The sequence below is a fragment of the Rhipicephalus sanguineus genome, chromosome 1 (assembly GCF_013339695.2).
Source record: "Rhipicephalus sanguineus isolate Rsan-2018 chromosome 1, BIME_Rsan_1.4, whole genome shotgun sequence".
NCBI classification, from domain to species: domain Eukaryota; kingdom Metazoa; phylum Arthropoda; class Arachnida; order Ixodida; family Ixodidae; genus Rhipicephalus; species Rhipicephalus sanguineus.
In genome coordinates, this window is record NC_051176.1 from 299,074,981 (window position 1) to 299,096,230 (window position 21,250).

At 46.4% G+C, this 21,250-nt stretch overlaps 1 long non-coding RNA gene across 1 annotated transcript in view; it reads left to right on the plus strand.

Moving 5' to 3' along the window:
- The window catches only part of LOC125756894 (uncharacterized), a 48,071-nt gene that overhangs the window by 22,971 nt on the left and 3,850 nt on the right, over positions 1–21,250 (plus strand). Inside the window, exon 2 of the long non-coding RNA XR_007414851.1 lies at positions 2,650–2,763. This is a non-coding gene — a long non-coding RNA (uncharacterized LOC125756894). The remainder of the gene's footprint in view (positions 1–2,649; positions 2,764–21,250) is intronic.

Here is a 21,250-nt window from a genome sequence, read left to right on the forward strand (position 1 = left end):
TCGTGTTTTTCAATAAAAATTCAGTTGAAAGTCAGCGCTGTGTTGTGTCCACTTCTAGTTCCTTCGTGCATACGTGTTTCGCGCTGTTAGCCGCAATGTTATAGTGACACCGAGATATTTGTAGTTTGTAACTTCAACAAGCGGAATTGATGCAAGCGAGTACGGAAAAGAAAGACAATGGCTCTTTCTGGTTATTTTCATGAAAACAGTTTTCTGGGCATTGAGAACCATGTCCCGTTGTTCGCACCATTTATGAATTTTCTGTAAATTATAATTAAGGAGTACTTGATCCTCAGAACACTTCACCTCATTAAACAGCACGCAATCATCAGCAAAAAGTCTGATACAAACCGGCTCACTAATTACATCAACGATATCATTTATGTACATAGAAAACAACAATGGCCCAAGGACACTTCCTTGTGGCACACCAGAAGTCACTGGTAGCTGCCTTGAGCTAGTGTGCCTCGATGTGCGCGCCCCCCTTAGGGTGCTGCCATTCTTTGAAGGGGCTGATGCCGCCGCGACGCCATTTTTTGCCCCGCGTCTCGCATCACACAGCACAGCCTCCGTAGAGTGGTAAAACACCAGTAAGACGCCGTGGGCTCAAATATGGCAGCCGCGGCGCAGTAGACGCTGCAGATGTCCTCACCCTAAAGCGGACAAAACGCGCATCAAGGCACCCTACCTTGAGCAATGGCCATCAATACACACAAATTGCACTCTGTCGCTTAAGTATGCTGCAACCCAAGAAATAATAAAACCTGGTAAGCCTAGTGCCTGAAGCTTTGATTAGTTTAGAATGACATACAAGGTCAAAAGCCTTCTTAAAGTCCAGGAAAATAACATCGACCTGACCTGATTGTCTAGAACCGAGGCTAAGCGATGTACGACTGTTGTCAACTGGGTGACTGTAGAGAGCCCCTTTCTAAAACCATGTTGAAACGGAGTTAATTTACTATTGTCAGCTAGAAACTTGTTTATGTAATTCGCGATGACGTGCTCCAGCATTTTGCAACATGATGACGTCAATGAGATCGGTCGATAGTTTGTTAATAGCATGCTGTCTCCTTTCTTTAAGACGGGAACGATTCGTGCTGTTTTCCAATCAACAGGAATGCCAGCTGATGACAAGGAAGCGCGGAAAATAACAAGAAGATATTTCGAAAGCACTTCAGCATAACGACGAAGAAAGGGGTTTGGTATATTATCAGGTCCAGGCGACGATTTTGTCTTTAAATTCAGCAACATAGAGACAACACCAGCTTCTGAAATTAGGGTGGAATTTTCATGCAGGCTATTACGGCTCTGACGTAACGGTTCAGTTTGATTAGAAAAAACACTGTGGAAGTATTCATTGGACCTTTCAGCTATACTGCGTTTATCATCGATAGTCACGCCATCGCACATAATTCGATCAACTGCCTTTTTCTGTGTGGAAAGGTATCGCCAAAACTTCTCGGGGGAGTTTTGATGAAATTAGGCAATGTATAACTGAAGTAATGTTGCTTTGCATTATAGACTGCCTCATTCAACCTCGCTAGTGCCATTTTCACTGTATTGTTGTTGATTTAGCCCGTTTTAGTCTTTTAAATTTTCGTTTGAGGTGCAATATATCCCTTGTTATCCAAGGAATATTTTTCCGCGTTTTTTTAATTCTGTCCGGAACGAAATTTTCAAGGCAGTACGTGCATAAGGTCTTAAATGAGTTCCAGAGTACCTCAACATCATGTCCTTGAAAATTGTCCACGTTATGAAGTAGATAATCCATAATACTTTCATCGCAAGCCCGAGAGAAGTCTTTAATCAAACTGGAGTGCTAATTGTTTTTTGTACCTCGAGAGAACACGTAAGACACACCATATGGTGGTCAGAGATACCTTCTTCAACGGATGTATTGTAATTTTCAATTGAACGGCTAATAAGATAAGATCTAGTAGTGAAGAAGAATTATTTTGAACGCGAGTTGGTTGATTTACAATCTGGTGAACGTCAGCACTCAGCATAATGTCGGCCACGTAATCAACGTGCCCACGTGTGTTACTATCAGTACTTCTTTAACGAGTAGGCCGACTACGTCACGGGACCCTGGAGCGCTCTTCGAAATCGAAACTGCCTCAGGTCCTAGCATACGAGCACATAAATAAACATTCGTCCCGCGCTGGGGCAAATGAGTTTCGTTGCCGTTATTAAGGAGACTGTCGCCACTGATTGGGAGAAAAAAAAAAGAGGTTCACAAATTTTCTGTCACCCCTCCTTTAAGACATGCAAACTGCACGTAGTTATACTACGGTCACGTAAAAGCGCGTGCGTTGTTCTTCAGTCCCGCGTACAGGCAGCATCGGCAGCTGATTAGCCCAAACAAATCGTGACACTTGCTGGACAAATAAAAACGAAAATTTAAATAAAAAAAATAAATTACGACTGGATTCTGATAGCGTTCATGTCAGACCAGACTTTGCGTACAGCAGCCCAAAAAAAAAAGCATGACGAATGTTCCATTCTTGAAGCAGTTTGCGCATGCGTGTGGGAACGACATTGGTATAAAAGGCAAAGCCGCATGGTCTACAAGTAACAGCGGTTTAACTCTGTGTTGGCAACTATTCGTACGGCTTCTTCCCGCGATGGGCACTTCGCGTCTTCCTGCAGATGTACTACGTGGACGACCGATTCACTGATCGAGCATTTGCGTATCGGCATGGCTTGGTGTCTTCGTACCAGGAGCCAGGCCTCATGGTTCTACCAACAGCGCTCTAAGTGAAGGTGAGTTATGCGTTGTAATATTTTCGTTGGAGCATTCGTGTTTCGCTGCAGGTGGCAACGAAATTTCATTTGTTCAGAGTAAAGTGGTAATACTGAAATTTGACATTAGCACAAAAAGCCTTCAAGAGTAATAACAATTCGTCGGGTTTCACGTGCCAGAACCACAATATGAATATGAGGAACGCGCTTCAGTATAGTAACGGAGAACGGGCCAACAAAAAAGCGGCAGATAGTAACTCTCGCACAGAAAGAAATCTGATGATGAGAGCAGTGCTTTAATAATACGCAGTAGTCCTGTTATTCTTTAATTTATTTGCTCCTGCGAATAATTTGGGACGCTTCTTCCGGCTAGACCGGCTTCCGTCGACACCTAGCATGTTACCGTCCTATACATCACAAAGCCTACCGAGTAAGCTAACTTGAGTGCGATACCGTGACATTTGCGCCAACGGCTACAAGAGATGCGTTTAAAGCCTACCGAGTAAGGCAACTTGAGCGCGATACCGTGTTGCGTTCACTTCAGTTTTGGTCGAAGGTAGTCGCGTGTTTGCACTCTTCCTGTTTTCGCGGATTCTGCGAGTTCCACAGCTTAGAAATCAGCGCCGTGGCTTTTGTACTGGCGTGGTTTCCTTTATATGGTGCTACATATCTGTTACTACTGCCGATAAATGTAGCCGCACCGTTGGCAAACATTGAAACAATCTAACTGCAGGTTGAGTGCCGTCGACGTTGCCGGCGATGCGCTTCGAAATGATGTACATGTTTCCCATACTTTCTGAAAAAGGAGACAACCGTGCAAGACCGCATGTAGAAAGCTGATCAGTGGTACACAGGATGTGTGTGATCGATAACTTCCACTTCTTTTGTTTTTGAATGGCGCGCTTACACAACAACCTCACGCACAACAATTTTTGCTTTTTGTGGTATGCTATACTTGTCAGACGTAGCAGTTCGCCCTCTAAATGCGCCCGTTCAGCAATGCAGGAGCCAATAAGTGACGTTACATCGTATAGATTAACATGCGCACGTTAGCTGAATTATAGACGAAGTCAAGGTCATTTTTGGGTGGTCAGTGGTGCAGAAAATACATGACTGCGTAATATTGCCTCCTTACCAGTAAATTTTGTCCGTGCGGGTACAAGATGTTCTAGATGTGTTTCCATAGGACCCTGCAACGTTTTTCTGCATGGGCGGCCACAGGTATACACCGAAATTTAGAAGACAGCACTTCGGTGTGACTGCGGTCAAAACCTGGTGTTCAAACAAACCCGGGTGTCGCTTTTTTTGTTGTTGTTTTCCACCACCATACACACCGTACAAGTTCACGTACAAATTGCATTTTCTAAGTAAGAATTTGTGAAATATTGGGCAGGCCTAGTACGTGACGTGCTGCAACACAATTTTAGGCATCTTAATTCCCTGATGCTCTCGAGGCATCTTTCGCTTGCATGATATAACTCCTAAGAAAGCATGTGCAAACCAGGATATGATTGAAGAACGCCGTAGTGGGGACTCCGGGTTAATGTAGACCCACTGGGATTTACTTAAATTGCAAGTCCGCTGCGGTGGAGCAGTTGTTATGGTGCTCGGCTGCTGACCCGAAGGTCGCGGGTTCGATCCCGGCCGCGTCGGTCGCATTTCGATGGAGGCAAAGTGGTAGAAGCCCTTGTACTGTGCGATGTCGCTGCACGTTAAGGAACACCAGATGGTCCAAACTTCCGGAGCCCTCCACTACGGTGTCTCTCATAATCGTATCATGTTTTTGGGACGTAAAACCCCAGATATTATTACTATTAAATTACATCCAGTTCTGAGAACACGGGTGTTCTTCGCATTTCGGCCTATCGAAATCTGGCCGCCATCGCCCGGAAACAAAGCCCGCGACCTCGGGCTTAGCAGCGCGACAGCTTACGCGCTAAGCTACCGCGGCGGGTCGTTATTCAGCTTGCATCTCTGCAGTTTTATAGCTCGCTCACCTCTGAAACCAATTGAACCCATTCCGCTAAAGCGGTACATTCATTAACGCGATGCAGCCGCTTTCTTGTGTTCTTTTTTTTAATTGCATAAGTGCGATTAGCGATAACCATTTTGTAGCTCACGGCTGCAGCGAAGTTGAGAGCTCTGTGGCCAACGTAGCGGGGTGCCGGATGCGCGCCGCGCGTTGAGCGAAAACTTTGTACGACCTATTGCGCAGACATGGTGGCAGAAGGCAGATTGCTCAAGCTAATCGTCAACAAAAAAAGGCGGGGGAGGGGGGGGGGGGGCATTTCATGCAGGCAGTCACGGTTTTCGGTCACGACGACATATACCCTCTGATAGCGAGCACCAGGAGTAATCCACCCTTATTGTGCTGCCGACTGCGATTCCGTTTTGCGGGCTTCTGATGCACTTAGGATGCATCCTTTTTTTTTTTCTTCCTAACGATTATTAAAAAAATAGTCTGCATTAGCGAAATGGGCTCAAAATGTGGTATAGGTATGTTATCGCGAAGAAAGCCGCGCGATGCTAGAACCTATTCAGAAAGCTTGGTAAAATCGCATCCACGGCCTGCCTGACCTTTTCCCGCACCTGTCACTTGCACAGGACATTTGTACGTTTTTCACAAAAATAAAAATCAAGGGAAGTGATTAACGAAAAGACCGGTTGACTAATTCATTGAACATACGATTGCTTTCAACGGACTCTATCAGCTATATGTACTGGACTTCGCCCGTAGTATCTGCTGATGCTTTATACACCACATATTGTATATGTACAAAGTGCCTCTGATTTTTTTATTTTCTTATTCATTTATTTTTCCTAATTTTCTTGTCTTTGTGTATTTCTTCAATACTACTATCATGATGACGGGATAGCCTGCTCTAACCAAATTTATAATAAATTTATAAAAAAAAAGCTGACCAAAGCCGCGTCAAAGTGCTATCGCGTGTAGTACTGCATAATCGCTCCCATAGTTTCAGAAACAGTGACGTAGGGAGCAACAAACCCAATCATTATACCCAATCAGATACAATACGTGGTGCGCGAGACCAAGCAATAGCTGCACGACAAGCCTCAAAGGCTTTGCTGTACAGGGTTTTTAAGCTAAGAAGCACCAAGTATTACAAAAATTAAGCATAGGTGCTACGCGTCTTCAATTAGCGCACTATTGTTCTGAGCCATATAGAGCACGTCAGAACATTTTTTCCAATCCGCCAAGCTTGGCAGTTAACGAAGATTACTTAATGAACTTTTTAAATAGTAACTATAGAGAAAAGTTTTCAATACAGACGTTGTAGCGCTTGCTCATGAACATCGAATTTTTCAATCTATGTTAAGATAACTCCCCTGCTTAAGTTTTTTCCGGCCTTTCTTTAAAGCGCGCAAATTTTAAAAAATACCACGTGACTGCCGCCAAACGCGCGGCGCTTTGTGCCATCAAATGTAAGTTAAACGAATTATCAAAGGCTGCTTCGCGCACGCAGATGGATGGAACAGGTTATCGGTGACTGCGATGGACGTTAAGCGACAAAATGAGCATACAGTTTCAACAACAAAAAAAAATTTTCAACAAAAAAGCGGCAGCCACGGAGCAAATTCCACATGAGACTGTAGGCAGCATTTGATATAGCGTAGGCATTTTTTCTTTTCTTTTCGCACCAATGAAGACACACATTGGAAGACGAAGAACGAAAACAGCGCTAAACACGGGACGAGAAGAGGACACAAACACTGCGCCGTGCCCTCTTCTCGTCCCGTGTTTAGCGCTGTTTTCGTTCTTCGTCTACTATGCAGCACCAACCAGCCCAGTCAAGCACTTTGTTAAACAGGCATTGGAAGGGGCGAGGGTGAGAGCGCGATGAAGGACCGAGATAAGATTCACTCACACGTGGCGGCCGCTCTTTCGTGGACTTTTAGATGCGAAGCATCTTATGGCGGAGTTCAAACTGGTGGTGGGGGTGTGCGGTGTGACCACCCTTACTGCGCATGCGCAAACACTCTCCACATAACTCCTCGTCACTCCCCCTCTGAAACGCGGGCTCGACATGGCGAAACGCTGCTTCGAATCGCCTCATGGTCCCCTTTAGCGAGAGATGGTGTGATTTTTTTCTTTAGACGGTACGCCCTTATCATCATTTAGCGTCCATCGCAATCACCGGTAGCCTGCTCCATCGAGCTTCGTGCGCGGAGCAGCCTTTGATAATTTGTTCAACTTACATTTGAGGGCCCTAAAAGCGCCGCACGTTAGGCTGCAGTCACGTGGTACTTTTTAACATTCGAGCTCTTTAAGGAAAGGCCAGAAAAAAATTAAGCAGGGGAGTTAGCATAGATTAAACAAGCGCTACAACTTTTGTATTGAAAATTCTTCTCTAGAGCTACTATTTAAAAAGTTCATTAAGCAATCTTTGTCAATTACCGAGCTTGGCAGATGCGAAAAATATTCTGACGTGCGCTTTATGCATACCCAGGAATTCGGGACATCGCTTCTAGTGTACCGTTTTTCACACCACGTGGCGTACGGACCTTCAACGTTCAAAATGCGGTTACGGCAAGCGATGACGCTTGCCGTAACCGCACGAATTGAGAACACGACAATACATAAAAAAAAGCACAATGACGACATCCGCTACAACCAGCGAGCGCGAACCTCAGTCGCCGACAGATAACCGCAACGCGTGCAACGAGCGGCCGGTTGGGCTGCTCGACTGTGAATCAGCAATTCTGTTGCAATGAAAGGGTGCACACGTATACAACTCGCGTGGCTGTGCTTGGTGGCGACGAACTCTCGAAAGAGAGCGCTGCCCTTCCTCTCATCCCCTGCCTCTCCAAAATATTTCGGCCAATGATGTTGTTGGCTCCAACGGGTTTCTTAAAAGAAAGCAAGAACGTCCTTTAGCGCTGCTGTTTTTGTAAATGTGAAAAAGCTAACTTCCAGAAAATAATGCAAGCTTGGGACGTAGTGACGACGATCGCGGGTTTCCGAATGTGCAGAGAGTCTTGACGTCCCTAATTTTTGTTGGCGTCAATTTATCGAATCGACATTTCGCACTATTACGTGAAGACGCCTGGCCGTGTTATATTCGCTGCCACAGACATTTTTCTTTAAAGCTCAATAAGAAGCAGAAGGAAAGGAAGAATACCTTTGCAAGCAGAATAGTGTTGGATGATCTTCTTAAAAAGAATGGTTTTAATAAAATAGCTTTAGTTTCAACAGCGCACTTTTTTGTTTCTAAATAACATAACTAAAGACGTCGGAAAGTACTGACTTCATTATACGCATGACACACTACACAGGCCGCGTTCTCCTCTCTGTTAAATATTGGTGAAGGAGTAATGAGACAGATTAGATTCCTATAACGTATCGAGAAACCCGCGTTGTTTGACTGCCTATGCTGGTCTGCAGAAATGTTGGAGGTCGCGGCTTCGAACCTCGCTCTCGCGGCCAGCTTTATTCGGGACAGAATAGCGCGTTGTATATTTACGTGGTAAAGTTCGCTAAAATACCCCTCGTCAGGACCCGCTTATGTATTGATTACGAGCTGCAATATTTCATTTACGTGAGCAAGGACACCTGGAAGGTTCTTGAAAAGCCGTTTTATTTTTATTCGCTGTGTCATGTGTTTGTTTACCGTGAGACAACGGTCGACGTTTGGGGCAAGCTGAGGCGATGTTTGGCGCAAGCTTAGCAACCTTTCAGAAATCTCTTCTTTTTTTTTTTTTTGGATGGCATTGAACTGTCCTGTTACCGTGCCGCCAGAAGATAAACAATGCTGTCAACGCAGGCCTTGTCCGCCGCGGTGGAGCGGTGATTATGGCGCTCGGCCGCTGGTCTGAAGGTCGCGGGTTCGATCCCGGCCGTCTCATTTCGATGGAGGCGAAATGCTAGAGGCCCGTGTACTGTGTGATATCAGTGCACGTTAAAGAACACCAGATGATCGAAATTTCCGGAGCCCTCCACTACGGCGTTTCTCATAATCATATCGGGGTTTTGGGACGTAAAACACTAGATAGTATTATTAACTCTGCCCTTACCTTTGCCAAGGTGATGGCCTGCAAGCGGAGTTCTTTCCCTGCCTTCCCTTGCGATCGTAGGCAATGTACTCTGTTTTGCTTACGTGACAAGCCCCACCTTCTTTCTGTTTTTCTTCGCGGCGCCTTTAGAGTGACCACTATGAGCGTCTCGGAATGCGAGGTTAACTGAAGCCACGTGGTGTAATCAATGACGCTGAAAGCAGTGTGCTGCAGTGCGCGACTCGCGTCTCGCAGGAAGTGTGGCCCCGTCCGAGATGCGCGGACTACTTTTTATTATTTTCATGCTTGGAAGACACGATGTTCACCTACTAATCTACAGACCTAATTTGTCAGAAATCTTAGTTCATGAAGTTCTTCGGTTTCCTCTACTACCATATACTCATTGCCATCGTTTCAATTGTACAGTAATGTCAATAAACACACCGCACCGTCAGAGGTTGCTAAGTAACTATCACTCATTAAGGAGAGAGCGTTGAATGGCTCGTGATTTTAAAAATCCGGCGTTCGGCGGCGCGAATACCATTGGTACCAAAACTCGAGTGGGCCGATACCGCAGGCTGTGCAACAACGGGTGAGGTGGAAAATGCTTGAGGGTGAGGGTGGGACGAACAATGCAATTGACTAATAACGTTAAAGTAGTTTAATTAATGAATGTCTCTCCAGAGCATAGGCTACTGTGGTCTCCTTAGCGTGAGCTAAAGGGGTTAAATTTTATTCCAGCGCCGCCGAGATAATGTACATACTCGCCGTGCGAGCTATTGGCAGATAAAGTGTGGCGCTGCTAAGCGCGAGGTCGCGGGTTCGATTCCCTGTCATGGCGGCCGTATTCCAGCGGGGACGAAATGCAAGAACATCCGCTCACTTAGATCTAGGTGCACGTTCAAGAACCCCGGGTGTTTAAACCTATAACAGAATTCCCCGCTGCGACTTGCCCCGTAATGACAATGTGGTTATGGCAAGTAAAATCACTTAAATTATTAAAGTAGGACGCTAGGGGACAACAGAAATAATACGTGAAAAACAACCCCCTACACACGCTTCATCATTAACGTTGGAGTGTCACGCACCGAGTTTTGCCTAAATTAATGTTGGGCATGTTCTGTCATCTGCTTATTAATAATTCGCAAGTATCCACGTGTATGTGCATGTGGACACTTCAGAATTACGGATGCTCTTGTCGCAGGATTGCTTGCTTTGCTCGCTAGGCCGTCTTCTGGCGCTGCTGTCACATGCGAAAAGCTACACCGCAGTGTGTATTTTCGCGGGGTACAAGTCAAGAATAGGCTTCTCCTGCTCTTTGTACTTTTTTTTTCAGTCATATAGCGAGTTGAGAAATCCAAAACACGACTAGACGCTTAAGACGAGTGCGGTTTAAACCAATGCACTGCGGAGAAAACATTAAACCAGGTTGAATATAAAGGCTTCGAGCTTTCATTTTTGGTAATTCAATTTACATAAACCAACACTCTACCAGTATCAAGTGTTAATAATAATAATAATAATAATAATAATAATAATAATTGTTGATGTTTAACGTCCCGAAACCACGATATCATTATGAGGGACGCCGTAGTGGGGGGCACCGCAATTAATGACCACCTGGGGTTCGTTGACGTGCACCTAAATCTAAGATTTATTCCAGTATTCTTATATATGGTTCGTCGACGCTCCGATTCCGTAGTTCCTGCGTAACTGCTGATACTCGACCGAATAAAATGCCTTCTCGTAATCTATGAAGGTTATATATAGGGGTTGGTTATATTCTACACATTTCTCTATCACATGATTGATAGTGTCAATGTGGTCGGTTGTCGAGTATCCTGTACGAGAGAGAGAAATGGTTTATTATGGGAGAAAAGCTGAGAGGTCGGCCTGAATCAATGTTCTGGCCTGCTACTCAGCAGTAGGAAAGGGGAGAGTGGTAGTATAGAGAGTGGAGAGAAGATGCGGATGATGATGATGGAAAAAAGTGGCGACGAAATAAGTCCTTGAATGTCCAAAAACTATTTACAGTCTCTCGTCGAGCTCTGTATCGCGCAAAAACATGTTCAGCGCTTTCAGAATGTCGCGCTGATGACATGGTGGTGGTCCCAACAGAACTTTTTCTGAAACTTGTTGCTTCGATGACAACAAGACGGCCGCCATTGAATTTCCTTGCGTGAAGTATCGTGGGCAGACGCACAGGAGGTGTTCGATAGTCTCAGGAGTGCCACACATCTCGCAATTGGGACTGTCGGCACGGCCGATAAGGTGTAGGTAACGGCGAGTGAATGCCACACCTAGTCGTAGTCGGTGAAACAAGCTTGTAATACACCTTTTCATGGTTGGTGGGATTCTAACACTCATATTTGGGTCAAGTTCGTGAAGCCGGCGGTGACGATGGCTTGGTAAAGACCAATATGCTGCTGTAGTCTCACTCAGGAGTGTGTACACTACGGTGTTAGTATCCGGTCGGGAAAAGGGGATAGCTAGTACTCTGGCCTTATCATGGGCCATCTTTGCCTCCGCATCGGCTTGCTCATTGCCCTGCAGACCGCAGTGCCCTGGAACCCATTGACACATGATACGATGGCCAGTTTTCAGGGCGACATCGTGTAATTCGGCCACTTCGTGAGCAAGTATGGAATAAGGCCCTCGTTTAAGTGCTGAATCTATCACTTGGAGTGCTGGTTTAGTCACAAAATATAGTCCATTGGTGAGGAGGTTGCGTCGATATGTAACGAATTACCTCGCGGATGGCTACAATCTCTGCCGCCGTCGATGTTGTTCGGTGGTCCAGACGGAAGCGTTCACTCGTCTTCAAACTTGGTATAACGAATGCCGCTGTTGACGCAGTGGGTAACACAGACCCGTCAGTAAAAACATGCACAGAATTGGCATATTCTGTAGATATATATGATAACGTTAATTGTTTGAGGCCACATAAGGGTATGCGCGACTTTTTACCCACTCCTGGAATGGATAGGCGCACTGTAGGTCTTGCTAAAATCCATGCTGGTACCTCTGCAACTTTTGCGGGAGCGAAGCCTGAGGGAATGATGTTCTCATGGCGTGAGATGTTTTCTGCAAAAGTGCTGTCCGGTCGGTGGGTGTGGATCGTTGCCAGAGGATGACGTTCATGCCGCGTCAATAGTCGGAGATAAACTCTTAACGGTTCGCATGAAAGATAACTATCCATGGGAGTTATGCGTGCTTCCGCAATAACTCCTAATGTTGACGTACATCGCGGTACGCCAAGACATGTCCTCAATGCCTGAGCTTGCAAACTTTCTAATGTACGCAGGAAATCCTGCTTGGTCCTTTGGTTAATTGAATTCTAATGTTGTTCTAATTCTGTTAGCGATTATGTTTGTAAATCGCTTGTGGACAACGGACAGTAAGCTGATCGGCCTGCATTTTTTCATGTCCTTGACGTCCCCTTTCTTGTGGATTAAGATTATGTTAGCATTCTTTCAAGGCTCCGGTACCTCACCGTCAAGAGGCACTTCGTATACAGGGTGGCCACTTTTTCTAACACATTCTGTCCACTCTTTCAACAAATATGATGTTACATGATGCTCACCAGCGGCTTTGCCTCTTTTCCCTCCAAGGCTTTCTTTATTTCCCCTGTCGTTACTGGTGGGATGTTCGATTCCTCTGGTCTACCATTACTTCTTACATTATCGTCCTGGTTGCCCCGGCTACTGTGCAGATCTTTGTAAAACTCCTCAGCTACTTAAGCTATCCAATCCATACTGTTAGTGACTTTGCCTTCCTTGTCCCTTAGTACCAGTGTTGCGGAGTTCCCACTCCGGAATTGGAATGACTCCGGAATCATTCCACATTTTCGCGATCCCGGAATGGAATGGGAATGGAATTAAGCGCTTTTTGCACGGAATGGAATGTGAATGTAATTACGTCTTTTTCCGAAAATAGAGCAAGTTTTCGTCTACGCGCTGTTTATCAAACTTTTCAATTATCAGTAAGTCAGAACCTTGAATTTAACAATAAAGCAGTATTTTTAAAATGGCTTGGCTTATTACAAGCACGGTACATTTATATAACAATAATACTATCTGGGGTTTAACGTCCCAAAACCACGTTATGATTATGAGAGACGCCGTAGTGCAGGGCTCCGGAAATTTCGACCACCTGGGGTTCTTTACCGTGCGCCTAAATCTAAGTACACGGGTCTCAAACATTTTCGCCTCCATCGAAAATGCAGCCGCCGCGGCCCACGGTACATTTATAAGCAACGCGCCTACTACAATCCTGTCCTTATAGACTGTGTTGCTCCGAAGTCTCGAGCTGAGAGCTGGTCAGCCTGCACTCCCACTGCTCCGGGGTGGGATCATTTCATTATTATCGTTACGTTATCCTTTTTTTTTTTAGATGCGAAGTATCTTATGCCAGAGTTCAATCCGGTGGTGGTGGTGGTGTGCGGCATGACCACCCTTACTGCGCATGCGCATACTCTCTCCACTCCCCCTCTCCCATTTCCTTCTCCCATCCCCCTCTCCACTTCCCCTCTCCACCCCCCCTTTCCACTCTTCCTCTGAAACGCGGGCTAGACATGCCGAAATTGTCTTCTGCGCAACGCCGCGATGAGCACCAGCGCATGCACGTCCACTCCCCCTCTCTCTCCTCTCCTACGTTGCCCCCTCTCGCACGCCTGCCGGCTGCGTTCTCCGCTCGCCCTGTGAGAATTAACGGCCAGGCTAGATGGAAGACAAGACGCGCGTAGCGTTCCTCTTCGTGTTCCACGACGCGAGGTCGGTAGCATGCCCAAAGAACGCCAACGGAACGCGATCGTGCAAGTGCTCCGGCTTCGCATCGCCTCATGGTCCCCTGTAGCGGGAAATGGTGTAATTTTTTTGCATCTTTTCTTGCTACGGCTCGGCACATACCCGCGTTCGCATCGCGAGGGCATTGGGGAGGAACGTATTTTCCGACACCCTTAATTGCTACTACTGTAATATGATGCTCAAATTAGTCATGTAGGCGTGAGTACATGTTTTTTTCGAAGTCGAAGGCCATAACGTATTCTCTAGGTCAACCTTTAGTTAGCCAGAGCCACGGTGTAACCGTGGCCAGAGCCAAGGGTAGACGTGTAAAAGTGTGAACGGTCTGCCAATTTGTAAAAGAGAAACCGAGGCATAAGTCAGTGTCCAAACAAATGCATTATCCCAGCAGCTACTGAAGGGAGAAACAAATTATCCCTGCGCGTTGGTTCCCATTGATACCCCCACACGAAAGCGGCCAGGAGCGTAGCCAGGGGGGGGGGGGTCTGGGGGGTTCAACTCACCCCCCCCCGACATTTTTCAGTTTTCCTTGCGTATATAGGCACGCACGCACGAACATACATAAAGTATGGTTGAACCCCCCCCCCCCCCCGAAAAAAAATTTCTGGCTACGCCCCTGAAAGCGGCGAATACTCTATGCACAGCCTGATCTTTATCTCACGAGCAGTTTAGTACCTGACACACGTAAATAACCTTTGCGACAAGGAAGACATTGCATGCCTGCGCACAGGCGAACACAGAAAGTCCTCCTCACCCCATTCATGCTTGAAAGGCGCGCTTGACAAGCATGAGTGCTGACGAGCAGTGCTGCCCAGTGTTCCATATTCGATGCAAAGGCACAAGGTGCCCGAGCGGTGCACTGTTCCAACTAATACCGGCAGATCTAGAGGATTTTGTTCCCTATTAACCAAATCTTAGTTTTCCCCATATTCACGACCGCTCCAGACGCGTGGCAAAACTGCTTAGTCTTCATCAACGCTACTTTTGTCAGCATAAAAATGCGTTATGTCGTCATTTTAGCATTAACACATTTAAGCTTAAACAATATTAAAACACCATTCGTCCAAACACGCTGACCATGCAAATACTATAGGTAGCGGGAGAACTGCCCCTATTGGAATTGGTAGGGTGTATGTACTGCACGAGATATGTCACCAAGCTATACTATCCCTCGACCTTGGTTACGTGCTTTGCGTACTTTTGCAGTTCATAATTAATGTGATGACATCAGCTTTATGGGGCGTTCATTCTTAACTCGATAAAACTATCAGATGCCTTTCATACGCTGAGGAATTACAGGAATGGAATTACGGGAATGGAACTGCCCGGCCATTCCCGGAGTGGGAATGGGCTAAGTTTTTTCATTCCGAGGAATTGAAGGGAATGGAATTGCGGCAAGTTCTAATTCCCCGGAATGGAACTGGAATGAAGGCGCCCATTCCGCAACACTGCTTAGTACATACATCTGGTTTTTGCCTGTGCCCAGTTTTCTCTTCACCGCTATGAGGCTTCGTCTGTTCTAGAGATGACTAATAAAAACATAGCACGAAGTCAGTCACGTGCGAGTCGGGCCGGGTCCCCTGCCCCTGCAGCATAAATTAAATAAAACAATACAACTCGGCTTCCTAGATGAAGTTCAGGAGCGGTCTATGCAATTCGCAGATCCATTTGGAATCAACGTCCGTCGACACTGTCGACGAGCTGAAGGTGAGGCTCTGATATTTAAAGAGTACTCGAAAGAGTATAGTAGGCGTTTACTAAAATAAAGTATACATTGATTAGACCGCGTGCGCGTCATTCGCACCATATATGTAACAAACCGTAAGCTTTTATCGCCCTTCGTTGATACTAACTGCTGTTGTTGCATTTTAGAAACGCTGGTTGTGCTTTCGCGTGTTGGCTAGCAGGTGAATGTATACCGCAGATATGTATAGTCGTGAGCAAGATGAGCTGCAACTCTGATATTACCTTTTGAATAGGCTATAGCGACTAAACACAGCGAGCAAGCGCAAAAGTGTTCATGACACCAAATGCTCAAACGGAAAGGTGTGTATATGGCAATTCAGTACGTCACATTTACACTAGTACATTACAAGTTTTTGTACACTAAACATTAATTCGGTGTTCGGCTCATAATGATGACAACAGAACGTCTTGACGGCATCGGCACGCGATAACGCACATGCCGCTTAAGTGCTACGTCCGATATACATACATACGCTCGGCAATACCTACACTGACTGCGTTCTTCCTTTCACATTTCATGCGTAGATACATGCAGATGCGTTCGGATATGTGAAGTGTTTTACGAAGTAGGAATATTCAAGCGGCGACGTGTTTTTTTTTTTTTTTTTCGTCTCGTGCTCCCACGGCGCCAACGAGCAGCGGGCGACCGAACGGCTGGCTCGATCGATGTACACACTTTTCCCATAGTGCCTACGCTCCCACGGGCGTTCTGGGATTGCTTGAAAGGGTTTATTAGCAAGAATCTCCCAATGCATTCACCCTCTCTCTATAGGATATCATCTGATGCTTTGCAATCTTATCCTTCAATTAATTTTTATTATATATCTCCACTTAATTATTTGTCTGTAACTATCCGCGCAATTAATTACTCCTTTAAATTGCGGAAGGGTGTCTTGAAGGGCCAGTTGGTGCCTGTTACTGCGTTGAAAATAGCGCGAAAACGGGACGAAGGGTAAGGAACAAACAACACAAGGCGCTGTTCCTTTGTTTTCTTAGCTTTCGCGCCCTTTTCGCACTGTTTTTAACGCAGTAACATGTAGCAACTGGCCCTTCAACACAGCCTTCTGTGATTTGTTTCTCTTACATCAGGCTCTTTCGCACCCAGTGCTTTGCATAATTCATCAATGTGCCAGCGCTTGTGTAGTTTTTTCCTTAGCCTTTGTCCAGTTTTCGCGCTGTTTTCAACGCAGTACTCCTATAAATCGTGATCTCTCGTAAATGTTTCTCGTAGCACATGTGAGTGATAAATGGCATCTATATTAAAGGAATAATTATCATTGATTACGAATTAATCATATTTATTGCTGCTAATTAACAATATTCTATCATTTGCCGTTATCGTGCTATAACTGCATTGATTGAGATACTAGCTATCTATCTGTCTTAATTATGTCCTACACTGACAGCTTGCACCCCTACATTTAAAATATGTTGAATTCGTTGTCGCCATTCATTAGTAATGCACTGCATGCCAAGGTGTGAATGTAGATCAACATTAGTCACTTGCTGAGAATTCTGCTTGGTTAACCTAATTTTCAAAATTCGCGCAGCTTGCACTGAGTCGCGCAAAGCTTGGCTAGAGGGGAGCTGGTCGACACTTGACTGGTCCTGGCTTGACCAGCCAAGTGTCGACACGTGCATTCACACGCCGATGCACGAAGTGTTCACGGGATCACATTCTAAATCACGAGTATAGACTATAGTTGTTGATCGGGTCCGATTGGGTATTGCTTGTCAATCACAACACCAGGTATGATAATTAGCTTAAGTGGATTAATTAGAATAATTAGCTTAATAGCATTGTAACGGAAGAACAGCGCGAGAAGACAGGGTCGGAAGGGGCACACACACAGCGCTCGTGTGGGTGCCCCTTCCGTTCCTGTATTCACGCGCTGTTTTTTCGTTACTATGCTAACAAACCAACTAGCCCACCGACATGCAACAGCTTAATAGGTCTAAGTGGCACATTGGAGACTTGGTGTCGGTTAGCTTGCATCCCAAGTCAGACAAGCCTTAATTATAACTGAATTAGCCTAACTCGCACACTCGACGCTCGGCCCCGAATAGCTTGCATTCGAAGTCAATCTAAGCCTAATGAGCTAATTATCCTAATTGAAGCTAATTAGGCGCAGTACTATTTAGTATTAATTACGCTTTGCTCGGCACATCTTGTCAAACGCGGCATGGCTACGCACACCAGAATCTCAACTATGCTTAAAGGGACACTGAAGCGGTTTTGAATTCGCGAATTTATTTCAAATTCGGTATCGCGACCTCTTAGAACATGCCTGCGAAGGTTTTTTCCCCCGATTTTCGACTAAACAACGGCGCTATAAGCGAGCAAACTTTGGCCGAGGGAACGCTCCCCTGCGCGCGCGGAGCGCAGGGTAGGAGGACGGCAGAGAGAGAAACGTGGAGAGGTGACGTCATCGACAGGAACGAGCAGGGCCGTTGCGCCTGTTAGCTTCGGTTTGTTACTTGTTTCTGCTGCGACCTGCTGCCTAGCGAAGCATCAGTTGTGCCAGTTCGCATGGGTTTCTTGCCGTTGCACCATTGTCTTGTTTCGATTAGAGATTTTTGCTGTCCGACATTCACTAGTTGTGTTTGTCGGGGGTTGAAGCGGACTCGCGATGCCGCAGTACTGCGCGGCATATGGCTGCTGCAACACTTTCGGTCGCGATGAGATCGATTTGCATAAGTTTCCTCGGGATCAGAAGATGGCTGCAAAATGGGTCACTGGAGTTAAAAGAAAAGACTTCAAACCTACGAGAGCAAGTGTGCTGTGCTCTAAGCACTTCCATGACAGCGACTACGTACGAAGCCCGTCTCTGATGCAGTCGCTGGGATTGACGATCAAGAACAGCGACGCGATTCCTTCTGTGTTCCCGCACCTGAGGGGGGCCTCGCCCAGGACGTAAGGTGCTTCCGTGTTAAACTCTTTGATATGGCTTACGATGAGATCTCGAAATCGGGTACTCTACATGACAGTCGCATACTTATGACGCAGCAAATATACCGTTTGCATTTCAACACACCATCATTATAGTACTGGCCAGAATTCCGAAAGAGCGACGACATTGTAAACAGAACTGCAATATATGAGCCAAATTATCCATGCGCAAGATCAGGGGCGTAGGCAGAAATTTTTTCAGGTGGGGCGGGGGGGCACCTCCTTGATCTGAAGTGGGGGCCGGGCAGGAAGATGTGGTCGAGTGTCATTTTGTGCTCTATATGCTGTGGCAAAAAAATCTTGCGCAGTGGCGTAGCCAGCGCGGGGGGGGGGGGGGGCACGGGCCCGGTGTGCCCCCCCCCCCCCCCACTCTGGCTACGCCACTGCGCAAGATTGCAACGCAGCCCGGAGCACATGTCACCACTGCGGCAAAGATCGGCTCTCGTGTGCTTTTTTTTCTCTCGCGATAGCACACTAACTCATCACATGCTTCTTGCCCGCTGCGAAGTGTGACACTGATTGCGTCAACAACGCTGCACTTTGAGCAGAGAAATTCACGAACAGCTGATGTTGTCGCACGATGTGCGCGCGCAGCGCGGACCCTGCCAATACGCGGCTAAAAGCGACTGCCAATGCTGCTGTTCCCTATCGGATATAATATACACGGCTGAACGTATCATTTCTATCGGTTCACTGCAGTGAAATTAAGCACTAACATGCACCTTGCACGTACCAGTCCATGTTTCCGACGCGGGTGAAGGTTACCGGTTGGGACACGCTTTCTTGTGCCGCATCATCGGCGCTGGCAGCATCTTCGGTCGTCGTTCCTACAGTGGCGACCGGCTCGACATGTAACAGCAACTACACGCCGATTTCAACAAAAGAAAAGAAAAACACGGCATCGCCTGCTGGAATGCGCCGTCAGCTGTCTTCACAATTCCGTCGATGATGCCACGGAGCTTCGACCAATCACAGGCGGCGGCGAGACTCGCAATGCCGGCCGAGGCGCCTGTTGCTCGTTTTCGGCAAAATAGTTGTTTTTCCTAAAGGTGCATTGCAGGTTTCGCTGCAATGCATCTTTTCATAAAACTTCGAGCCTTCGAGCCTCACAAACTTCGCCAACATCAGCCAAACTTCACAGGTTCGAACACTGAATAATCAAGACTGGGTCACTTCAATGATTTAAGCAGGTGAGGGCGCATTGTTTTTATATAAATTTTAAATTCTCTCCCATGGAGTTTCACATAGCACATTAAAGTGGTTCTCGAACCCAGGAAGTTAATGGGAATAGAACAAAACTTCTCGCACTGCGAGATGGACTCCCAGATTATATGGACGAAGTGATTTAGCCTATATTGAAGCGTTGCACTACAGTAAATGTTTAAAGGTCGATTCCCGTTCAGTGACGCTGCCACTCAGCAGCCAACGCAACAGATGGCGCTAGTTGATGTCCCAAATTCTTGGACATGACTCAGAACAATACTGCGCTAATTGGAGAAGCGTAGCACCTAAGCTTAATATTTTTAATACTTGGTGCTTTTTTCTGAAACACCCTGTATACGCATGAAACGGCACTCTGCGGTTAACATGTTCCGGAATACAACAAAGTACTACAGTGCATTTTACATAGCAAACATTTCGTCACATACATGTACACATTACACACGGAAGCAGCATACGCATACGGCACTTCGTATGTTATTACAATTAATGTACAAATGTTGGTATAATAATGAATGAGATCTTTTACCTGCTAACGTCACGTAGGGCGTGATCTTTTTACGAGCTGGCAGCTGGACAGTAATCACTCGTATACTACCTGCAGGCATCAAGTATGCCAGAACGAGACCCCCGCTACGAATGAACGAAAGAAGCTAGAGGTGTGTCAATATTCGAAAATTTCGAATAGCATTCTATTCGATTCGGTACTCGAATCGAATAGCAGACATTCGAAATACCGCATGTTTTAACAGCGAAGCTGCTTAGCAAATCGTTCCCTGTCCGACGAACCAAAAAACTATCGTCACCATGAACGGGTATGTGCCACAGAAATTGGGCAAATCCCACTACTCACCACTGGTCCACTAAAAATGAAGAAGGCAACAGTTAGCCCAACGCTGCGAAGCGACGGCGGCGAGCCGAAGATCCTGAGTACGTACAACGAGAGAATACTAGCTAACGGGAAAGGCAGCGGCGGCTGCGGGAAGACCCGAAGCGATGGAAGGCCTACACCAACGATGACGTGCCCGTAGATATGTGAAAGGGGCGAACGCTTGGTTTCGGCGCGAGTTTGTTTCTGGAGTTCGGACATCCATGTCGTCCGTAACCGTCTGTGGTTTAACTCGAAACTCTCTGCGCTGAGAATCAGCGTAGAAATAACCTAGCATCACCTAACTAAAGCCTAGCAACGACCTTGAAACAACCTGCATCACCTAGCTAAGGCCCAGAGGAAGCTGAAGCAACCAGATTAGTCTATGGCGAGTCGTCAGCGTCTCGGAGAAAACGACCAAGTTGCGCCTCAGCTGCTCCGCACGTTCGATAATAATAATATCTGAGGTTTAACGTCCCAAAACCATGATATGATTATGAGAGACGCCGTAGTGGAGGGCTCCGGAAATTTCGACCACCTGGGGTTCTTTAACGTGCACCTAAATCTAAGTACACGGGCCTCAAACATTTTCGCCTCCATCGAAAATGCAGCCGCCGCGGCCGGGATTCGATCCCGCGACCTTCGGGTCAGCAGTTGAGCGCCATAACCACTAGAGCACCGCGGCGGGGCTCTCCGCACGTTCGAGCCTAGCGCGAGAGAAGAGGAGGCCCGCAAGAAGACAGCATCTGTGGTTGCCCATCGGAGAACAAGCATCAATAAAATATGTGTGAAAGCGAACGCCTCACGTCTTCCCACAAGTCTTCAGAAATGTCCAGTTTCGCTGTTTCAAGCTTTGCGCGGCTTAGTGCAAGCTTCGCGATTTTTTTTTCGAATAGTTTTCGAATAATC